The following is a 24,850-nucleotide window of genomic DNA, read 5'->3' on the forward strand; positions in this document are numbered from 1 at the left end:
TAAACATGTATAAAGGAATAATTCAACGCTAAAGAATACAGAGATAAGAAGAGAAATATACTAACAACAACTTTGTATCCAGAGCTGTTTCACCCCAGTGAAAGAAATTAAACTTTTTATGGGAGCAGTTAAAGTTTAGAGGAGAGATAACCGTTCTTGCCATATCTTTTGCAGTTAACAGGTGCATCCTGGGAATTCTGAGGTTTGTGGGCTTTCCTAGCAGCCATTGAAGCCTCTGTCTCTTTCCTGTATTTCCTCTCTCTCTATTATTAAAGACCATGGAGGCTACTTTCAGGAGGTCTTCTAATGTACTATCTGGTTCCAGGAGCCATTTCTGCAACTGCCTTCTGATATTAGGGGCTGCCTGAGTAATTAATTTATCCTTTAGAATTAATTGTCCCTCGACTGCATAAGGGATAACAAGGTGTGCTTTATCAAGGCATCTTTTAGCCTTTCCAGGGAGGTAGTGGGTTTTTCATAGAATCCCTGGTTGATCATGGCCAACTTAATATAATTGAGGGGCTTGGTTTCAGTTCTAAATAAGCCTTCCATTATGCACACCTAAAAGTGTCTCCTCTTCGAGTCTCTCATTTCATCATTGGGATCCCATTTAGGTCATGCATGGGTACCATGTCTCTTCTAGTTGCGTAATTTTCACCCTCTTCTTCCCTGATCTTATATGTGATATTAAGCTAATCCCCAAATCTCTCTGCTGGTTGCAGAGTGGCTACTTCTCAATGTCCCATCAGGGTCTGATTCAAAAGTAACATAATATCTCTCCAGGAGAGTTCAGATATTTGTGTGAAAATCTGGAAAGCCTCTATATGTCTGTCAGGGTCATCTGAAAACTTGCCAAGAAGCCCCTTAATTTGCTTTAAGTTCTGTAGAGAGAAGGGGACCTGGACTTTACTGGGGTCAAATTCACTAGGTATTTGTTGGAGGGGCAAGTATGAGATGGGGGCTTGTCTAGGGCAAGTATTTCTAGCAAGCAAGAGGCTGAAGCTTTTGTGATTTTTTGGGGGTTCATCTGCCTTTTAATTTTATTTTAGTGAAATTCTTGCTGATAAACCCTCAATTTTTGTCTACTGTGATACGTAATATTTCACTTTCATTTTTGAGGTGTGTTTTTCACTGCTATAGAATTCTAAGTTGACATGTTTTCAGCATGTTAAAGATGTCACCTCATTGTTTTCTTGCTCTCATCATTTTCATTGGGAAGATGGCTGCCAGTCTTACCGCTACTCATTTGACAGTAATGCATCTTTTATTCTCTGGTCGCTTTGAAGATTTTGTTTTGTTTTAGTTCAGTTTCACCATGATGTGCCTTCACGTGGTTTTCATTGTATTAATCTACCTTGAGCTAATTGGGCTTCTTTTACCTGTGGTTGACATCTTTCAATTGTCTTAGAAAGTTTTAGGCCATTATGTTTTCAAATATTGCTTTTGCCTTACCCTTATTCCCTCCAATCCTGGGAGTCCAGTTATATGTGTACTATATTTCCAGTCTGTTCCATATGTCTTTTATAGGCTTTTTCTGCATCTCATTTTTAATCCTCTCTCTTAGTCTGGATGTTATTTACTGAACTGAGTTTAAGTTTACAAATCCTTTTTTCAACTGTGCCTAATTCTGTTGTAAAATTATCATATTTTAAATTTCAGTAATTACATTTTTTTAATTCTAAAATTTCCTTAATTTTTCATAGAATCAAATTGTCTGGTGAATTTTCATTTGTCTTTCTTTTCTTTTTTTTTTTTTTTCGAGATGGAGTTTTGTTCTTGTTACCCAGGCTGGAGTGCAATGGCGCGATCTCAGCTCACCACAACCTCCGCCTCCTTGGTTCAGGCAATTCTCCTGCCTCAGCCTCCTGAGTAGCTGGGATTACAGGCACGCGCCACCATGCCCAGCTAATTTTTTGTATTTTTAGTAGAGACGGGGTTTCACCATGTTGACCAGGATGGTCTGGATCTCTTGACCTCATGATCCACCCGCCTCGGCCTCCCAAAGTGCTGGGATTACAGGCGTGAACCACCACGCCTGGCCTGTCTTTATTTTCTTGAACATAGTAATCAGTTATTTTAAAGCCTGTGTCTGATAGCTCTGGATCACCTTTAGGTCTGTTTCTGTTCACTGGTTTTTCTCTTCTGTCTCTTGATATGCCTGGTAATTCTAAACTGAATGCCAGATATTATGTTAATAAGTGTTAGAGACCATGAATCAAGTCATGTCTCTTCAGAGAGGGTTTTGTTTAGCATCTGGATAAAAAATTAGAGTTGATTTGAAGTTATGTTTTAGTCCTTGTAAGATTTGGTCCATTTCTGCTTTACTCTAACTATCACGTGTAATCCTGTAGAGATTATGCACCTATGTGGGCCCTGAACTCCTGATTATATGCCCTCAATGTGATGTAAAGTCGATAGGTCTGCTGAACTTCTCAGGTTTTTAGAAGCCAATTTCTTCTCTGTTTCTCCATACTTGGTCTATTTGTCATACACAGTAATAGATGGTTAGATGGATAGAAGTGGTATGGAAGCCAAAGTTATCACAGCGATTTTTTCTTGTCAGAATCATCATGGCCCTTCAAGTTCCATCTGCCTTGCTAACTCCTCAGTGCCTTCAAATATCTCTGATGCTTCAAAACAGATGTTTTTATTTTGTGTTTTGTTTTGGCATTTTATCTAATTTTTCTAGTTGTTCTTATAGCAGCATTGGTCTGACAAATGTTGGTGCATTAGAGCCAGAACTGGAGGATTTACAGGGCCAGATCTAGAAACACTGTATATCCCATTTTTCCAAGACATGAAATACAGTCACCTTATATGTCCAGAGGAAAAGAAAACATTTTAGTGAAAATATAGCATTTTATTTTCCTGTTACAGGCAATCAATTGTGAGTTTACTATATACTTTGTAGGTGTCAATTGACTCTTTATGCATTTTTGCATATTTAGCCAAATTTTAAGCTAACACAAAAATATTAAAAGGCTTATAAAACAAACTTTGTATATGTATTTAAAATCTTAATATTTATTAATTTTGTTTGTTCTGGGTAATATGCTAGGCACATTTACACCTGTTGTACTCTTAAACCTCATGTAAATTGTACAACCTCTGAGACTGAAGCTGTTGTTTAATTTTTGCTTTTGGATGCAAACTAAAAGCTGATTAATTTATTCTGTAACTTTTAAATTATTATATGTTGTCATAACATATAGATGCAAGAGGATATAGTCATTGAAACCAAGAACTAGGCTGCTGGGTTTTAATTCGATCTTCTCCACTTCCTGATTGCTCAGCCCACAGCAATCCACTTCCTTTCTCTACACCTCAGTTTCCTGTTCTGTAAAATAGATATAATAATATATTGTTGTACCAAATGCATTAATCTTTGAAGAGAGCCCAGAAAAGTGTCTAGTACATAATAATCAATAATCATTAACTATTAACATTATGTGGAAGAAGAAAGTCCAGAGATATTCTGTGGCAGATTTACATCACATTTTATCGTTTTATAACAGCTGCACTAGAATGTAAGGTCCACGAGTTTAGGGAGTTAATTCCTCAGTACAAAGTATGTTACTTGGTACCAACTAAGATATTAAATTTTAAATTATAAAAGAAGAAGAAATTTTCCCCCTTTTCACCTATCTTTGTCAGTTACAGCTAATAATGTCTGTCATATATTTTTCCTTCGTTTGCCCAATTTTTTTTTGCAAAGAAAGTCTGTTCTCAAGATAAAAGTTGTGAATTTTTCTGAATATATGAGTTACCATCTTATCTTTCTTGAACTGGAGATTACTGTAGAATATGTTTAAAATGTTGGGAGGACTGTATATAACTTGGATGAATAAGCAGTCAGCATTTTTTTCTAACTTGATAAAAAATGTATGCATTTACTGTCACGAACAACTCGTGCTGTGCCTTGTGTTTCACGATTTTTGTACTTGATATCATGTACCTTTGATGGTCCTTTCCTGTTTCTGACAGATTTTTATTCTTTTAGGAGGGAAGAAAGGCATACATTTCTGGACTTGTATTCATTTTGTTTTTCTTGTGGTAGTATCTTACTTTTCATTCCAAAAAAATAGTTATCTGTCAATCAATGTTGACTAAGCATTTATTGCATCTCTATTGCACTTTCTCACATTAAGGTCTTTCTAACAATTGGAGAGAGGCTGTGTAAGGAAAAAGAAAATCTTAAATTGTTAGAACATAGCATATTCAAAAGCACTTTGAAAATAATTGAGGAATTATTTTCTTGTTCTTATCTGTGGTATTAGTTTCCTAGGACTGCTATAACAAGTTCCCACAAATAGAGTGGTTTCAAATAACAGAAATTTATTCTCTCTCAGTTTTGGAGGCCAGAAATCTAAAACCAAGGTGTCAGTGAGGTTGGTTCCTTTCGGAGGTTCTGAGGGAGAATTCATTCCATGCCCCTCTCCTAGCTTCTGGTGGCTGCCAACAACCATTGTTGTGGCTTGGCTCATGGATATATCACCCTAGTCTCTGCCTCCGAATTCACATCACCTTCTCCTGTGTTTCTTCTTTACTATTTGTATCCTCTTTTGTGAGGACATCTGTCATTGGGTATGGAGTTCACTCAGGTAAGCCAGGATGACCTCATCTCAAGATCCTTAATCACATCTGCAAAGACCCTTCTGCCAAATAAGCTCATATTCACAGATTTCAGCAGGACATAGGTTACTGGGGGGACCACTATTCAACCCACCACATTTGATCCCTACTTTTTAATTTTTCCTTGAATATTACCTTTTACAGATTAACAGAGTTTCCCCCTTATATATCTTATTCTTCCCAAAGCCAAATTGAGTGCTCTATCCAGTAATGCCATTTTAATAATGATGCATTAAATAAATGGATGGCAAAAATGAAAATACTGAGGATTAAAACAAGTTCATTATATGTAATAACATGGTTTGAGTCTAGTGATAAGACTGACAAAAAATCCCAGCATGGCGTGAGAGTGGAAAGTACTATGATATGACTAAGTACATATAAAAGTTCACTCTAGAAAGGCTTTCTGGGGAGGGAGATGTAGGAAATAAACATTGAAGGTTTGAGAAGAAAGTTCCTTGGTGAGGTCAATGAAGAAGAGCAGCCTAAGCACAGAATAACACATGCAGAGACTTCCAGTGTGCAGTCTCCTGGGACCAGTAGGAAGTATTTGGTGTGGCTGGAACATATAGTACATGGGATTGGAGGTATGACCGGGAGTTGTTGTATGCAGGGTAAATTGCAAGAGATAATGCTGGAGTTCCAGAGGGCCATATCATGAAGACCTTGTATATTCTATTATCCTACTCTGTTCAGGCTAATATAACAAAATATCATAGACTGAGTATCTTATAAACAACATAAATTTGTTTCTCGCAGTTCTAGAAGCTAGGAAGTACAAAGTCAAGTTGCCGGCCCATTCAGTCTCTGGTGATGGCCCATTTCCCAGTTCAGATAGCACTTTCCCATTGTGTCCATGCATGGTCAAAGAGGTGAAGGTACTCTTATTAATTTCCGGCTGATAAAACAAAATATCGGAAACTTGGTGGTTTATAAACAATAGAAATTTCTTACAGTTCAAGAGTCTGAGAACTTTAAGATCAAGGCACTGGCAACTAGGTGTCTGGTAATTACAGATCCTCTTCTTCATTGATGGTGCCTTCTGTGTCCTCATGTGGCGAAAGGGGCTGGCTAGCTCTCTGGAACCTCTTTTATGAGGACACTAATCCCATTGATAAAGGATCCATGTTCTTGGCCTAATCACCTCCTAGAGGCTCCACCTTCTAAAATTATTACCTTGGGGGGTTAGAATTTCAACATATAGACGTGGGTAGAACACAAACATTTAGTCTGTTGCATCTACGAAGAAGTTTGTATTTATTTATAAAAAGTAATGAGAATCACTGAAATAGTGTTTAAGATATCACCAGATTATAGTTTTACAAAAATCTCACTGGCAGTTGTTTAAGAAGGGGATCAGATGTTGATAAGTCAGGAAACAGTTGGTATATTTTAAATTTTTGAAGTAATCCAGGTGAAAAATTTTGGAGCGATGAACCTCAATTAAGGTAGTCTAGGAATAGGAAAGGGGAGTTACATTTGAGAGTTGTTAAATTGATGTAGGATTGTTGGGACATGGTGGCAGATTGGAGTTAGACCATATGGAACAGAGAGGAGTCACAGATAATTTTCAAGTGTCTGGTTTGTTTGACACTAATAGGTGTTGGTATTGTTCATGGCAGAGAAGGACAGAGAGAGACCAGCATGTTAACCTTCTGAGCCTCATTTCTGTAATCTGTAAAATGACTTTGGCCTTTCCATCTCTCAGAATCATTATTAAGACTCTCTTAGTCTGGGTTCTCCAGAGAAACAGAACCAATAGGAGATAGATGGATAGATATATAGATGAATAGGTAGGTAGATGGATAGATGAATAGATAGATAGATGAATGGGTAGGTAGATGGATAGGTAGGTATGTAGATGATAGATAGATAGATAGATAGATAGATAGATAGATAGATAGATAGTTGATAAGGGATATTAGAGAAACTGACTCATATAAAGGCTGAGAAGTCCCACAATATACCATCTGCAAGCTGGAGAACCGAGGAATCAGTAACATGGCTCAGTCTAAGTTTGAAGCCTGAGAACTTGGTGAGGTCCTAGTGCAAGTCCTGGAGTCCAAAGCCCACAGACCGTAGAGTTCAGATGTCCAAAGCCATGAGAAAAGGATGTCCCTATTCCAGGAGGTGGGAAGCAGGAATGGGGAAGAAGAGAGAGGTGGGAGTTCGAGTTTCCTCTGCTCTTTTGTTCTATCCAGGCCCTCGGCTGATTGGATGGTGCCCACCCACACTGGGTAAGGGCACATTTTCCTTATTCAGTCCACTGATTCAAATGCCAATCTCTTTTGGAAACCAATTCACACACATATTCAGATATAATGCTTTTCCAGCTACAGTTATCTGGTATACCTTAATCCAGTCAAGTTGTTACCTAAAATTAACTACCACAAGGATCAAATAATGTAAAATACTTAAAAATGTATTTAAATTATAAAGCAGTTTCTAAAATTGTTTTTTATGATTAGTTTACATTTAACCAGGTTGTATGATTAAAACAAAACCAGAATTAAAGAAGTATATAACTGCAAGAAGGCAAAATACATTTTCTAAATAGAAGGAACTAAATCTTTGGAGATGGCAAGAAACATGTATATGCAATCCAGGCTCTTTTTCTCTTCTTTGCTATGCCATCCCACACCCTGACTTCATTATGTCATATGCCCAAGAAAAAATCCACAATTATTCTCTAATGCTTATTGGTTTAAACCCAGGCCCTTTTGTCTCCTGTTAACTTTATTAGGTGACCTTTCCACTTCCCATCCTGGCATACGCAATTTCCTCATCCCCTCATCTACAGTTGAGTGAACTCAGTCATCCATGGTTAAGATCCTGGACAACATGTCAGTCGTCTCATCTGTTAAGCATGTATAATTATATCTATCTTACAGGACTGATAACTAGATAAAGTTAAATATCCATGACATTTATGTAAACTGCTACATACCATAACTGACAAATAAAGACTTGCTGAAGAGTGCTTTATTAGGCTTATTATATGCCAATGTGAACTGTCTGAAGACATCCATTTGGTCCTTAAAAATCTTTCTCTACTGCTCTGCAATTTTACAAATTAGTCAAGTCCCTGATGGACTCTGATCTCTGCCTTCAAGCTTCCCTGTGTCTCTAGACCACCTGCTTTCTTTTGTTCTACTCCTGTCTTTTTGAATTTCTATAACTTGTAGGGTCTGTCTCACATTTGATACTGGATTATTGAAGTGTTTGCTCTACATTTGCTTTGTCTCTTTCAAATAGATTCCAAATTCCTCAAGTGATGTATCTAGCACAATTCACGGCACCCTGAAGATATACCAAGAGATGATTCGAGAATCAACTTGTCTTTTTGGGCTTCAGGGTTCAACATCTCTCCTTTTGGGTGTCTTGTTAAAGTTCTTATTTTCTAGTTCTCTCTTGGTATATCAAAATCAATCTTCATGCTCTAAAGGAAGAAAAATAAGTAAAAAACTGAAGTGGAAATTATAACTCTCTTTAGGCTTGGTGTCAAAACAGGGGAGAATATAGGTTTTAGGGTATTTTTATCTTTTTAGGTTTATTTTCTTTCATTCTCTGACAATTGAAAAATTGTAATAATAATCCCATTGTTCCCTAACTGTTCTAGTTAGAACCAAAGCCAAGATTGTTTTATCTGACTATTAGGAAAGAGCTGTAGGAAGGAGCCTATAAAACATCCTTCCTTTCTTAAGAAGAATGGTGATTACCTTACAGCTGAAAGATAATTAGCCCCCGGCAATGGACTTCTTGGCTAGACCACAGTAAAGGGTTTCAGCAAGATGCCTGGAGCAACATGGAACATGAGCACTAAGGGATTGCTTAAGATGGAAATATATTTATGGGATAACCCTTTAATTTCTTTTAAAATTCTATTTGTGGAAACTAAATGTTGTGTCACTTGGGGAAAAGATTCAGGGATCCTCTTGAATACATTCGGTGGTACTTTAAAAAGCCAAATGTACTTAACCTCTTCAAACTCAGCTTCTCTGTTAAATGGGAATAAAACTATCTCCTCTCAAAGAAAACATTTGATACCTTTCCATGTAGGCACTTGGAGAGTTATAATAATAAAACAACAAACTGATTCTTAGCTCTTTGAGAAACTATAAATTACTTATAAGTAATTTGGCAACTCTTCCAAATTTCTACCAAAGTATAATTAAAAAAAATTTAAACATGACTATCATGTCAAAGATTTATTTAACTCATTAATGAGGGAAACAGCAGGATGTTAAAGCTTGTTCAAAGTGAATTTGAAAGACTGCTAGAATAAATTGCTAGATTTAGATATAATATTTTTTTCCACTTCCTACAGGGCAATGAAACTAACGTTTGGGGTTACCATATTCAGATATAATTTGCATTCCTATCTGACAAAATGTAAAATTAACATATAACTTCAAAGATTATGAATCCTAACCAATAGTAATTGGTTAATCAAACAAAGCTACATTCTTCTAGAAAATTAAATAACCCTGGAGAAGACCCGTTAGATAATATTCTTGTGGCAATGAAGGGACATACAGTCATTATTTTATCTTATTCACAAATTTTTAACATATATTTTAACATTACCTTTTATTTTTTATCATGGGTCGCACTCTGTCACCCAGGCTGGAGTGGAGTGGTGTGATCACAGCTCTCTGAGCCTTGAAACGTGGGCTCAAGCAATCCTCCCACCTAAGCCTCCTAAGTAGCAGAGGCTACAGGTGCATATCACCATATCAGACTAATTTTTAAGACATTATTATTTATAGACATGGGGTCTCATTACATCTCCTAGCTGGTCTTGCACTCCTGGGCTCAAGCGACCCTCCCACCTAGGCCTCCCAAAGTGCTGGGATTACAGGCTTGAGCCACCACACCTAGCCAACATTACCTTTCTATTTTTAATATTTCTTATCATTTTCATTCCTTGCTGATACCTTCAGTTCACTTACTATCTACTTTTTTACATCTCGTTGTCCCTTTCATTCTATCTGTTCCTAACTCCTGCTATCTCATCAGCAATTTATTGCCCAATTATATCCACATCCTCTGGTCTTTTTTTTTTTCCTTCCTCTTCAAGCCATTGTTTGAGTCTGCCTTGGTTCTTATGCTAAAACTAGATTTAAACCAAATTGACCATGTACAACTATCAGCTTCCTTTTAATATGAGCGATATTAAGATTTGCTGTTCCCCTCCAAGTATCTCTACTTGGAATAAGGAAAGAAGATCTCAAGCAGAATTCTCCCACACCTGAAATCTAAAGCAAGTGGGTGCAGAGCTCTATAAACTCTATGAAGTCCTGGCTCTGCCCTTTTGTCTGCTCCAAAATATCCTCATATGAAATTTTCACATAAGGCAAATGTGCACTAGTCTGTGGCATACATTTTCTAACCATTTTTCTTTTTAGCATCAAGTGATCAAGAATGTTCAGAACCAGCATGCCAGAAGCAATTAAGAATCAGATTTAGGGAGCCATTACTATGGGTGGAAAGTATTCTAGACTTTTATTCTCTGTTCATGTAAAAGTAGGAATGTATCTATTATATTCTAGCCTATCGTTGCATCTTGAGCACCATCATTCTCACCAATAAACGCCCAGATCTAACGTTATGCTTATTAACAAGCCACTGATTTTACCAATGAAAATCCACTTCTAATATTCATTATGTGAATAGAGAAACCTCTATTAGTGTTGATCAGTGACAATGCTAGCTTAGGCTTTGTAGATGCTATCTCTTATGTATGGTTTTCTGAAGAACGTCAAGTAACCACCTCTGCAGTGTATCTCCAGTTAGGGAAACTGTCCTCCCTGGATCTGTCACACTCATTTACATTACACAATCTAGGTTAGAAGCAGTTTAAAATAAAATATAATCTACAACACAACCCATATTTAGCTTTTGTCTGAGTAGCGATATCACAACTTACACTGTCTATGGAGGGCAGAGGTGACATGGTACTTGCCAGAGAAGATGTTTCCTGTCACTGAGCTCTGGAAGCTGGGACAGTAGTAAAACTTCTTGGGGAATATAGAACCCAGCTGCCTCAGCTGTGGGGAATTGATCAAGGACAGTGCTGGAGACTCTGAACTTCTCTCTGGTGGGTTGGGATATCCCTGAGGATGAGACCCCATTGTCCAACAATTGCGTGGCTACAGTAACTGGGAAAAGATGAGGAAATGAAGTAAAGTATCCTGACATTTTTACATCGCTAATTTCTTTGGGGCACTAGCATCTGGCAGAGCTCCTGGGAAAAACAAAGACCAAAAGCAATGCTGGTTTAAATTCAGCTGTAATTGTGTCGGGTTTTATATTATGATAAAATTTTAGCCTCCTTACAAGGAGGTTAAATCCCTAGTTGATTTGAAGTGAATTTAGTTTCTCCAAAGATGAGCAAGACAAGACAAAAACATGACCCATTTCTTTTCTCCTCAGAGTTCAAGTTCTTGCTATATTTTTTCCTCTTGCCTCTGTCTTAAGAAGTTTTCTCACAGCTATCAGTGCAGAGAGATGCTCTTGCTGCTTGGGGAGTAGAAAGATTCATGGCTTCCTCCGACACAAAAGGCCCTGGATTATTTTAGGCAAAGAAGCAGCCTGGTGATTCATTGGGCAGTGTGCATGTTGAGCCCTGGCCAGAGCTTTTACCTATTTGTGACAATATAATTTCATTTGCTTTTAGAGATGCGACTTTATGTCCCCTCTGTCAGACTAACTCAGAAATATGTCAACCAGGAAAACACTTACAACTGCTCCTAGCAGTCTGCACTGCACATAGCCAGGTGGCAGAAGACAGAACTGGCATTTGATTTTGATTCTTCTCTTCTAAAACGAAGCGGTTGCAACAATTGCTGAAACTCTCAGAATTTGTGAATTCATGCCATTCTATGATCTACATGTAAGGATTTAGGTTCTAGAATTGGGAACACAGTTTGTGTTCTGGTTTGAGAATTTTTTTTCTTTTTTTTGCCACATAGAAGGTAGAGAACAGTTCTGGGTTTTTTTGTGTTTACCTTAGCCCAGGTTTCATCTTATTTTATTCTACTTTTTTCTCTTTATATTCATTTCCTATGTTTTTTATTTTTAATTTTTCAGAGACTTTATACATACAAGTGATTTTAATGCAAACATCAGGAGCCCTTATGGATGCCTCTAGTAGTCTCATAAAATCATGATATTTTTGCTAGATGCTGATTCTATTTTTTGCCGTTCTTTTTAGTGAGAACCAGTGACATAATTTTTATTATGTTAATGATAAAAACCATGATTTTTATTGTCATGCGTGTGTTTATATTTCAATACATACTTTTAGATCCATAAGTGCTCAACAGTTTTGGTATATACGTTTATAAATATTATAACTGTGGTATAGTTTTCTTTTGTACAATTTTCCCATAATTTATCTTTTCTCATGGGATATTTACAGTATTTTGTCACAACAAACAGAGCTGCAAAATTCATTCTTATCCATGTTTCCATGTGTAAGCATTGTCTAGGGGATTGGCCTAGAAGGGAACTGCTAAATTTTTGGATATTAATATTTTCAACTTAACTAGATATTGCCAAATTGCTCTCCAAAGGAAAATGTTGGAGTCGTTTCTACATTCTGGGTAGTACAATGTTGTCAGTCACATGCACAGCAAATATATTTTCCAGTCTCTTGTTTTTCCTTTTCTTTCATTCACAGTTGTTTTTAAAGTAATTTTCATTTATATAAAGGCATCAAAAATTTCTTTATGTTTTGTGTTTTGTGTCTTATTCTAAAAATTATTTCATTTTACATGGTCATGAGGATTTTACCCTTTTCCTCATCCCCTGATTCTTTTGTGTGAGCACTCTATGGATTTCCTTGTGTTATACGAGCACTACCTGGTTCAATCCATGCTAATCCGATCCAAATGTAGATGTAGCACCTTCTTAATGAATCTTCCTGCACAAATGCATTAGTGATCAAGGTACTGAAGATTCTGTAGCAGTGACAAAGGAAGGGTTCACATCTTCCACTCTGTTAGATAAATCAGTCTTTTCTGCTATCTGATTTTGTTATGTCCCTTTGTTATATGACCTAACCAGCACTTTCTCTAGCAGAATTAGCTGCTCATTTCTTCCTTTGGGGAGGAAAAATAACTTCTTTCTTTGCTTCATCATAAACTTTTCCACCTGTTTTGCTATAAAATATTGCTAACAGTTGACTTTGAGTTTAACAAGTAACAAGCATACAAAAGTATAATCTCAATCACAGTGGGTCTCTTAGTAAAATAATTTATCATAATCATTAATTCAGTTAATCAAGTAACTTTCTTTTTGAGATGGAGTCTTACTCTGTCACCAGGCTGGAGTGCAGTGGCACGATCTCAGCTCACTACAACCTCTGCCTCCTGGGTTCAAGTGATTCTCCTGCCTCAGCCTCCCAGGTAGCCAGGACTACAGGTGCACACCACCACGCCCAGCTAATTTTTGTATTTTTAGCAGAGATGTGGTTTTACCATGTTGGCCAGGATGGTCTCGATCTCTTAATCTTGTGATCCATCCATCTCAGCCTCCCAAATTGCAGGTATTACAGGTGTGAACCACTGCAGCCAGCCTTAAATAACATTTATTAAACATCAACTAAGTGCCAAGAATTGTACAAGTTACTGAACAAACAAAACATATCCCAGGTGGAAAAGATAGAGAAAGAGAATCTGAGAAGGCTTCTCTGAGGAGGTGACATTTAAGGTGAGATTGGAAGAACAGGAAACTAGCCATTTCATAGTAGAAGAAACTGTTTAACAGGCTAAATGACAAATGGAAAAGCCAAGTGAAGTGAAAAAGGCTTGGCATAGAGGAAGAACTAAAAAGATAGCAATTATGGCTAAAAGAAAATATAGAAGGAGAAAAATGACATGGAAAGTAGAGAGCAGGAGGGGTAAAATTATGTATCACCTTTTAGGCCTTCATTAAGAAGCTAATGATTTGATTTGCATTTTGAAGTATAATGTTGGCTGTATATGGCAGATAGATTGATGGTACACAAGAGTAGAAGGAAACCAATTAGAAACTACTGCTGGGGTCCAGATGAGATTTGATGATGGCCAGATTTAGTATGGTAACAGTAGAAAGGTGAAAAAACACTTTTTAAAGGAAGAAATGGCAGAATTTACAGAAGAAACAAATTAAGAGAGTAAGAAAGAAAATAGAATCAAAGATGGTACCCAGTATTGTGACATGATTAGGAGTTGGGTGATAAACTGACATACTGGAGACTTCCCTGGCATATGTTCCAGGTAGAACAAAGATGATAGTAGTCAAGAGCTTTATCTTAGGCGTATCACTTCCAGACACTTATAGACATCTAAGAGTGGACCCTGAGTAAGCAGCTGGATCTAGATCTAGCTCAGAGAAGATGTAAATTTGGGAATATCAACTAGTAGTAAAAGACAGTGTTTTCCATTTCGTGATAGATCAATAGACACACAGATAGGAAAATGAAAGAAACAAGACCTTGCTTTAGGTCCAGCCTAAGATATAGATTCCAGTGACCACAAGCCATGGTTTTCAACTTCTATGGGTGGATCTTGGACAGATTTTTATCTCAGAAAGTCCAAGGAAAGTCAAAGATGGCAATTTTCCATTTGGTTCCTTTTACAAGTTCTATTTTTCCTTTAGGTGTCATTTTAACCTAAATGGGTTAAAGACTTAAATGTAAAACCCAAAACTATAAAAATGCTGGAAGACAACTTAGGCAATACCAATCAGGACATAGGCATGGGCAAAGATTTAATGATGAAGACCCCAAAAGCAACTGCAACACAAGCAAAAATTGACAAATGGGATCTAATTAAACTAAAGACCTTCTGCGCAGCAAAAGAAACTATCAATAGAGTAAACAGACAACCTACAGAATGGGAGAAAATTTTACAGACTATGCATCTGACAAAGGCCTAATACCTAGCATCTATAAGGAACTTAAATTTAAAATTTAAAAAATTCCATTAAAAAGTGGGCAAAAGACATGAGCAGACACTTTTCAAAAGAAAACATACATATGGCCAACAAGCATCTGAGAAAAGCTCAACATCACTGATCATTAGAGAAATGGAAATCAAAACCACAATGAGCCAGTCAGAATGACTCTTATTACAAAGTCAAAAAATAAGAGATACTGGCAAATTTGTGGAGATAAATGAATGCTTATATACTATTGGTGAGAGTGTATATTAGTTAAACCATTGTGGAAGACAGTGTGACAATTCCTCAAAAACCTGAAGTCAGAAATATAATTTGACCCAGCAATTCCATTACTGGATATAGACCCAAAGGAGTATAAATTGTTCTATAATAAAGACACATGCATATGTTATGTTCACTGCAGCCTCATTCACAATAGAAAAGATATAGAATTAACCCAAATGCCCACCAGTGATAGATTGGATAAAGCAAATGTGGTACATATATAATGGAATATTATGCACCCACTAAAAAGGAATGGGATCATGTCCTTTGCAGGGACATGAATGGAACTGGAGGCCATTATTCTTAGCACACCAACAGAGGAACTGAAAATCAGATACCACAGGTTCTCACTTAGAAGTTGGAGCTAAATGTTGAGAATACGTGGACACAGCACCGGAGCCTATCAGGGGTGGAGGGTGAGAGGAGGGAGAGGATCATGAACAATAACTAATGAATACTAAGCTTAATACCTGGGTGATGAAAGAATCAGTACAACAAACCCCCATGACACACGTATACCTATGTAACAAAACTTCACATCCTGCAAATGTACTCCTGAACTTAAAGGTTAAAAACAAAGCAATGAAATGATTGCACACTTTGAAGGAAGTGGATTATATCATATGAGGCTTATATCATTTGAGGAAGTGGATTATATCATATGAGGAAGTGGATTATATCATATGAGGCTTATTGAGAGATTTGTATCATAAAATGTAATTATCAATAGGTAGCAAAACTCACATGCTGGTGTTTGAGACACATTAATAGTTCTAAAACGTTTTTTTGGTTTTCTGTTGATATTGCCAAAGTAGATTTATTGATTATTTCTGTGTAATTGATAAGGTATTTGATACTCCAGTGGGTGGTGTTTAGATTTTCTTAGTGCAGGTAAAATGATGAATAGTCAAGTTTCTTTTTTGAAAAGATAATTAATTTCTAGCTTTACTGAGATATGTTTGAGGTTTTTTGGCTAAATCTTCTATATAGCCATGGATGCATGTATATATCTTACACTTTATTTTTAATGCTTAGTCCACGTATGTTTGCCTTCAGCTGCTAATTGCAGGCAAAATTCTGGGCTCAGTCATCTAGTCTTACTGATGACAAGTATAGCTATTAGTCAGAAAATACTGGGTGCCTACTATAAACCAGCTGCTATGGTACCCATGAGAATTACCAGAAATCTAGGTCATGGTTCCTCAATTCAAGAAGCTTACAGTCTGGAAAAAGATGGATTTATAATTACCTACATACATTGCAAGACAGAATAGAAAAATAGTTATAATAGATTTTTTAAAACATGCTGTGTCATTTCCAGAAAACAATGACCACTTGTGTTTATAAAATCTGCCTAGTGAAATGAATGAAAACCAATAAAACAAAAAAGCACCAAGCAAACTAGCAAATAAACAAGCTGGCAGATCACAAGTAGAGTAAAACAAAGAAAGGGAAATAACTGAGTGCCCTAAACTTCCCCAAGTGGCAGCGAAAAAAAAAAAAGAATCAAAACATGGTAGTATGGCATGGCATGTCTCTAAACCACAGCTCCAAAAGTTACCATGCAATATTGATGAGTATGTTAACCATGGTTGGCAAATTGTTAAAACGTGCAACGTTAAAGCCTCAGTTTTTGAGATAACATAGATTTATTTCTTTCTTATTTCATAGTTCAAAATGGTTATTCTCATGAAGTAGTTTGTAGGCTCTTTCCTTCTCTGGATCCATCCTCCTCTAGACCCTCCGTGTCCTCTACATTAAGGGGAGGAAAAGTAGAAAAGCATACATGAGAAGTTTTTTATGGAATAGGCTTAGATGTGGTAGATGTCACCTGGTCAGAAGATGTCAGGGACATGCCCACCTTTACCTGTAAGGGAGGCTGGAAAATGTAATCCATATGTGTGCAGAGGAGGAAAGGGAAAGGTTTTGATAAATACAGCAGTCTCTGAGAGACTCTCTCTGAGTGCAGAGAGTCTCCAAAATTCCTAAAATTCCCATTAGCCATCCCCAAACTAGAGAGATGTGAAATAGCAGACATTTTCTTCCCTTTTCTCACTGTTGATCAGGGGTGAGAATTTAAGGTACTCACATTCAGTGTCAAGTAGGTATCATGTTTCAGAGCTAGGTTTCACATCCGGGCAGACAGTTCCTAAATCTGCTCTCTACCTTTATGTTATATTATCAATATACACAGGAGCCACTTACCAAAAAACAGAGGATAATGGCCTATGAATTGGGCAGATCTTGTAAAAGCTGAACATTTATATTTCTAACATTTCTTCAGGAAAGATTCTTAAATGTGTAAATATCGGGTCATTAGATATACTGTCCGGTTGCTTTCCTGAAAACTCGCTCCGATTTATGTCCCATAGGAAGTATATGCAAGTGCTTCCCTCATCACATTATTACCAACAAGGAGTACTAAGATTAATTTCATCTTTGCCAGTTATGTAGGGAGATAGATTAGGAAGCATTTATTCTGACTGTAGCATTGGGGAATCTTCACAGAGAACGTGGCATCCAAGTTCATCAATGAGGGCACGGCCAAAGCAAAGTGGAGAGGCCTAGAAGACCATGGGCTATTTGGAGAAGGCAGTGTAGGCTGAGCTAGCCAGGATGTAGAGGGTTACACTATTCAGACCTTACACTGAGAAATGATTCTAGAGAACAATGAAAGCCAGGGTGAAATATAATGATCTTGTTATAATCAGTTTAGAGGTGAGAGGTGATGACAGTCTAAAAGAAAGTAGCCTCCAAATAAGCTTTGAGTGAGGTGTTTGTCTATGACAGGTACATATCTTATACACATATACTTAAATATGTTATTTATATAAATATATATATGCACACACACACAAACACATTCTTTCCTTTCGTTACCACCCCTCTTTTTCATACTATCATTTTCTTTTTTTTTTTTGAGACGGAGTTTCGCTCTTGTTACCCAGGCTGGAGTGCAATGGCGCAATCTCAGCTCACCGCAACCTCCGCCTCCTGGGTTCAGGCAATTCTCCTGCCTCAGCCTCCTGAGTAGCTGGGATTACAGGCATGTGCCACCGTGCCCAGCTAATTTTTTGTATTTTTAGTAGAGACGGGGTTTCACCATGTTGACCAGGATGGTCTCGATCTCTTGACCTCCTGATCCACCCGCCTCCGCCTCCCAAAGTGCTGGGATTACAGGCTTGAGCCACCGCACCCAGCCCATACTATCATTTTCAAACAAGTAACCATTTTGTCTTAAAAACTGCTGATTGGGTTCATATAGGATTGCATGTATCAGGGTAAAATAAATTCACTAATGGGATGACAGGTGTGAGGGTTTCCAGCTTTGAAATGCATCCAACTAGGGACATTTGCATTCTATGAGAAGTCTATGCTAATATAACATTCACACTCAGAGGAGAAGTTTAAATTGCAAATTTTGAGAAGCTTGAAGTCAGTAAATAATATTTTTGGGAGAGGAGTCGTGGTGCCAAGACAGTATCAGTGAGGAAGCTAAATGGAAGGAAGGCATTTGCCAGGTGTGAATTCTCTCCTGGAACTGAAATCACCCTTGAAGCCTGGGACTGGCAATGAATTTTGCTCCTTTCTGACAGGGGATTGCAAACTTCAGAGTGCATTAGAATCACCTGGAGGGCTTGTAAAACCAAATGGCTCAGCTTCACCTCCAGAGCTACTGACTCAAGAGAGTTGGGGTCAGGCCTGAAAACTGGCATTTCTAAGAAATTCCCAGGTGATGCCTGTTCCAGAGACTACACCTTGAGAACTGTTGCTCTAAGAAAATCCTAATAGTAAACTTGCTTGTTAGAGAAGATGGGAGAGAATAACTAAATAATCACCATGAAAGATGCTGCCTGCTGAAGTTCAGTCTGCTAATGTTTCTCCATCGCTTTGAAAGGTTGCTTTATTTCTTGGAAGGACATGATGTAAGGAAGAAGCAGGGATGGGAGGGAGGTGCAGATATTTTCCTTACCCTCCCAGGAACCAGTCCGAACCCTAACTCTTTCCTTTTCCCAACTGCCCATTTGGTAGGAGAAAAATCCGACGTCTCCCAGGCTGCTGCAGCCACTGCTGAGAGCAGCATCTTATGCCAGTTTCCCCTGGCGGCTTCCCAGCCAGCCAGCCGCTCACCCCCGTGATGATGTCAGCACTCACTGCTTCATCACACCTGGCTGAAGGAATCAGATAAGCTCCACGGGGAAGAGGCCCGAGGAATGAGCACAGTCTTGACAGGTGAACCGAAGACCCTTTTGTTTTCCGTGCTGGGGCTGGCTGCCAGGTTGTGGATTTCTGTCAGTCAGCTGGCTGCCACACTTCTCTGCCTCTCTATTTTCCCGAAAAAGAAACCATTAGTGATTTGCAAAGCTGCTCCAGAGGATGTAGGGTTTCAGTGTGAGACCGAGTTAGAATGGGGTAGCCATCTCCATACTTTGGCCAGAAGCCACAGATAGGAGTGGGGCTTATTAATTATTGCAGCCAGGGGGGCATGTAGACAGTTGTGTACTCTGGTAGTGAGTGGGTCCTGCCTGGAAGCTTTTGATAGAATTTTTGAGTGATGCTCTTCCAGTTGCTGTGTGGGCTGACTGTCCTGGAGAATGCCCTGGGCAGCAGCTTTCCGTTCAGCCCCTCGAGGTGGATCAGTCATCTGGTTTTGTTGCCCTGTCTGATGCTCCCCTACTTGGGACACTGGTGAGTTTTGTTCCCACTGTGATCACTGCTCTGTATGTCTGGTGAAAATCACAGAGATATGTTTAAGAGTTAGAACTTTAAAGAAAATGTTGTGTCCGGAGAATTTTTATCCAGTCCTACTCATGTTGGATCAGCAACATGGCAATGGGATAAGTTCAGCATTGCGCTGCTTCTCTGAGGTTTGTTGAGCACGTGGGATGAGGCAGTGTGTGTGTGTGTGTGTGTGTGTGTGTGTGTGTGTGTGTGTTGTAGGGGTGATTTCCTCTTTGGATATATTTATTCACAGATCAAAATCTTTGTAAAGGGAGGTTTTTGTTTTTTAACAATATTACAATTGTTTGCAGGCCTAGAAGATGGTCTTAAGAATTATTTCCTTTGGTAGAAGAGATAGGAAGGTAATATTGAGGTTTGTGGTGCAATATTGAGAAATGACCCCAGAGACTCACTCTGAGTCACCCGGAAAATCAGCTGCAACTGGGGGGGCTTTCTTCTTCTAGCAGCAAGGGGCAACCCAGGCCCAGCTTTCCCCGGGACTTAAGGCTTTTTCTCCTCTCAGGGGGACGAAAACTCTCATGGCCTTAAGGCTTTCAGGTGCTGAGCAGAGAGTGCTTCCAGAAATGTTCTCTAAATAGCTGGCATCCAAGTCTACAATGGGTGGTACCAAAGTGGTCTGATCATTCCTCCATGGATGGAGCTGCTCTCATGCTTGTTCCATAACAAGGCTTCTCAATTGTGGCACTCTTGGTATTTTGAGGCAGATCATTTTTTGCGGTGGACGTCTGTCCTGTGCACTTAGGATGTTTCCCAGCATCCTGGGCTCAACTGACTAGATGTCAGTAGCAACCCTTGTCCCAGTTGTAACAACCAAAACTGTCTACAGATAGCACCAAATGACCCTTGGGGGTTAAAATTGCCTGTAGTTGAGAACCACTAACTTGCAAGAAAGGAGGTGCAGCATGGGTGGGAATCTTTCCATGGAACAAACACCCATCACTGTGTGACCAGGTGATTGCCCAGGACCCAGCAGACCTCCCCGTAGGAGGATGGAACCTGTGCCTTCTCTTTGCTCTCTGACCTCATGTCTAAATCTTGGTTGGTCCAAAATCAGAGCCCAAGATGTGGATTCACAAAATTTGCTTGGGAGAACAAGGAAGTGTAAGTGAAAGAATGAAAGTGAGATTGGAACCAGGAAAGTTAACACAATATATTTTAATGAGTAGATTACTTCAGATAAATGAGGCTTGATGCCTCTCAGTAACGTCTGAGGAACACTGTAAAATGCACTTCAAAAATGTCCCTCCAAGAATGCATAGTTAAGGAATATCCACTCACTCTCATCCTGAAATTGGTAGAAGCTGCCTCTGAAGACATGCAGTTGGTTCCTACTTGATGCCCAGCAAGCTCAGGTGGGGCTGCAAGAAAGTCCTCAAGCTGACTTGAAGACAGATGGCAGGTGCTAATGTTTGGAAGCTCTCAGAATGCTGGAAAGTGTTTAGCTATAAGTGAGTTTAGGTGTGATGAGAGGCTCAGTTGATTGGAACTTCAACAGCTTTCTCTATATTGTCCTGGTGAATTTCCTCCTTCCTCAATATAGGCTGTTCCTGAACCCATAGTATATGATATTGAGGAATTTGTCCTAACTTCTGGTGCATGACAGTAAGATCCACAAAGGGACCTCACTTGAAGGATACTCTCTGATTGCTATTATATGGCTAAAAAGAACGATTGCTGAATAGACCCTGGTTAAAGAAAGCTGTAAGCAGAAGAGAGAAGCAGCTCAGTCCTTTCTGAAAATGCTAGAGTATCTGGAATGCTTTGCAGATGGTCCTGAACGTGTTAAACTTAATGTTTATCCCTTTCCATGTCGTCTGTCTTTACAAGGGATTTGTGATTTATCAGGGGCATGCCTGTGTTAAAGAGCACTTGGAACATCCCTGGGACTTAGTATGCAGACAGCATGCTTCCTAGGAACTCTGAATTCTAGCAAGTCTGATGAAAGATGGGAATTAGAGTTATTGCTGTTTTCTCTGAATAAGGGAATTGAGATGCAATGTGGGGGGTCTACCGAGATTTCAAAGACCTTAACTGGTTTTATGAGAGGTCACAATAGCCCAGGATTATTGCTCTTGCTTGAGGGTGGAGGGGGCGGCTGACAGGTTTGAATGCCAGCTGGAATCGTTTGAATTAGATAGGACTAGCCACAAGAAGCTTCTGAAGCCTGCCTAGTAAGGAAGCGACATGATGAAAATGGTGGCAGAGGACTTCATTCTCACAGCTGTTGGAGTACAATTATTCATAGTTATTCTAGTGGCTGACTGGCTAGGCTGGAGACAGGAGATGCTGGAGTGGGAGAAACCCACCAAGAAGCTCTTATAATAATACAGGATAAGATGATGAAGATTGTAGAATCAAATTGAAATGCAGATAAGAATTTCAATCTTCTAGCAGTCCTTTCTAGATCTAAAAGTAGTGAGGCAATACTAGACTGTCCTAATATTAATGTAGAAGGTGTTTTCTGAGAAATCTCCTTATAAATCATGGAATTATCTGATGTTGTAGCTGGAGGGATCGAGGGTCATCTACTCCAGCGGTGGCTAATTTGGATGTCTACTGAGGCTAGACAGGCAAGGTGAATGTGTGGAGCCAGTATTGCTTTAACATATATACCCACATTGTGTGGGAGTGGAGTGTTGTGTGCTGTGCAGCATTCTGGTGGAACCAGCTCACGAGAGCTGATTGTTAAATTTTCAGGAAATGGGTAAGATGGTTGACATCATGGCGGTAACTAGCAGGAGTATTTACACCATTGAAATTGGCAAACACTGCAAATCAGAGCTCCCCATCTCCCAAGAGCTGGTTGTTAAATGTTTACCAGCAGCGCACCACTGACAAAAGCCATATGCCAAGGCGCTTCAACCTCAAAGGCCTGGTGGGAACATGGGCTGTTTCCAGATGTTCTCATTTTTCAAGAATCACAGGCCTTTATTTTACACATGATGTAATGCAGGCCTAGGTGGGAGTGTGGCGTATGTGAGGAAATCATGAAGGCCAAAGTAGAAGGAACAAAGAGATCCCTCAAACAGCGTGTTATTAAAACATATCCATGTGCTATGCATTGCTTCAGGAGAATTGGGCAAAAGGTACTCCACGAATATGAAAAAAAAAAAAAGGCATGGCATTCTTTAGCCTTAGCATGTAACATCTCTTTTATGTTAGTTACTGGGTTAGGTAAGCATGGCCAAAGAACTGATGAGATCAGGGACTACTGAATAACTGAGGGGAATATTTCCTACTTCTCTAATCAGTTACTTTCACTAAGAAGCAAATACAAAAGCAAATAGAAGCAAAATTAGACATCCTGAGATTTAACTCTTAGGTAGGTATTGCAGTTCTTAAGCGCTCCCTATACCCATTGAAAGAAACAGGCACTTTCTGTGATCCCTCTCAATGTAAACCTTGGGAGACAATTTTGCATGACTGGCACAGATGGCTCTATGTATAAAGAATCGACATTGCCTCAATACTGTGTCAATAGATGGTGATCTCTTCTGTTCCATTAAAAAAATATTTAGAACTCCATATTATTCTAGGCAATTACAGGCAACTGGGAAAGAATCCTAAATTTAGCTGATTTTCTAAGAAAGGATCTAAAGTACACTTCAGCAGCTACATATATGCTGTGTAGTAAAAAAGTCTCTCCTAATTGACTGTTGTTCATGTAGAAGGTTCTGGGGAGAAAACAATTAAGTTAAAAGCTACCTTTGTGTCGTAAATCTCAATACCTTGACAAAGATGACTTATTTTAAATTAATTGCAAAGAACTTTTGCAAAATTATATAGAATTTTGAAAGACTTTCTTTATACATAGAGCAATATGACCAAGTAGTTAATGTTTTTCTCTTTACTTGGAAACTTTAATTAAGGTTTCCTGTTCTATAACCTTGTCAGATCACTGTCCTGGCATGGTCTTAAAATAAGTTTTATGTCCTTCTTAACCTTCATTTACCTTAGAAATAGAAACAGGCCAACCTTCTTTCCCTCAAAGTGAGAGTAGAAAGCTCCGCACATCTTAAAATGCTGTAGGTGTACGGGGCTGGTGACGGGATTTGGTAGGTCTTCAGTGTTCTCTTGAAAATGTTTGCTACTCATTAACTACTGCTCATGCCCTCTTTAATTGCTCTTTATCTTCACACCATTATAAGTGTTGCTGTTTCTAAAACCAGTTTAACACAGGAGGCCATCAGAAAGGGACTTATTTTTTTGACTAGAAACAGTAACCGGAGCCATACTATCTACAGATGAGATGAAGGCAAGCCTGAAGGGAGAGTTACAGGTTCCTTACCTGGTCACCTCTCTTCCGAGAACTTGGCAGGATTGCACTTTTCAGCCCCTTGGTGGCAAGGTTGAGGCCCTAGGAGCAGTTCTAAAGCAATGAGCTGTGGTCAAAGGTGGTATGTGCTGACTGGCATTGCTCTGATTTATAGCTGATCTATCAGCGGGACTCGAGTGAGTGACTTTGGTAACAGAGCGTCCCCACCCTCTCCTCTGGTGCACCACATGGATGTGTAGTAGAAGCAAGAAATGAATTTATTTTATTTTAAGCCACTGAGATTTGGGCACTAGCAGTTACCGCATTATAACCTATCCTGTCTTGAGTGATACCCAGCAGTCCTGTGATTCCGAGGGAAGTGACTCGAAGTCGAGAGAAGTGCCTTCCACCCCGAGTGCTTTGTTGTTTTCCAAGTCATCTGCTGACTGGGGAGTGAAGGCTCAGAAAGACCTTCAGTCATGCAGAAAATTTGCAGTCAGTTTGAATGACTAATTCTTAACTCCTCCCACCATAACCACTATGACTATTCTCGTTCAGTTTTCTCAATTTTTTTTTTTTTTGCCCTGAGACTTGATGTGTGAGAAGAAGCCATATTGTTTGTATTTTGGGTGGAGGTGAGGTTTTCAGGCTTAAAAAGCTAGTACAAAGGCCCAGAGGTGAGAAAGAGCTTGACATGTTAATGTCTGTGAGAGGGTACAAAGTATCCTATGATGGATTCTGTGGGTTCCCCCACCCCAGGTGCTATCTCCACCGCAGTGCACTCAGTGAGTGTAGGCTGCTAATGGCTCACAGCAGCCACCTTCTTTGGATCATTGATTTCCACAACTGGGAAGCACCAAAACTAGAAGCTTCTTACTCCTACCCGCCTCCTCCTCAGGAGGGTGAGCCCACAGCTAACGACTTACTGCCTTGGCGAACAAAATGCTGTACCATTGCCTCTAGGGAGGATACTTCTGCTTTGTAGGGTATATCCTAGAACATCTCTCA

The 24,850-nt window shown here is 39.0% G+C and overlaps 1 protein-coding gene across 11 annotated transcripts in view; it reads left to right on the forward strand.

Moving 5' to 3' along the window:
• The first annotated feature begins 18,990 nt into the window (after positions 1 to 18,990).
• The window catches only part of RBMS3 (RNA binding motif single stranded interacting protein 3), a 1,216,467-nt gene continuing 1,210,607 nt past the window's right edge, over positions 18,991 to 24,850 (forward strand). For all 11 annotated transcript variants that reach the window (XM_078354431.1, XM_078354435.1, XM_078354437.1 and 8 more), the window contains exon 1: positions 18,991 to 19,077. The gene's annotated coding sequence lies outside the window, so the exon portion shown is untranslated. The remainder of the gene's footprint in view (positions 19,078 to 24,850) is intronic.

The sequence above is a fragment of the Callithrix jacchus genome, chromosome 17, assembly GCF_049354715.1.
Source record: "Callithrix jacchus isolate 240 chromosome 17, calJac240_pri, whole genome shotgun sequence".
Lineage (NCBI taxonomy): Eukaryota > Metazoa > Chordata > Mammalia > Primates > Cebidae > Callithrix > Callithrix jacchus.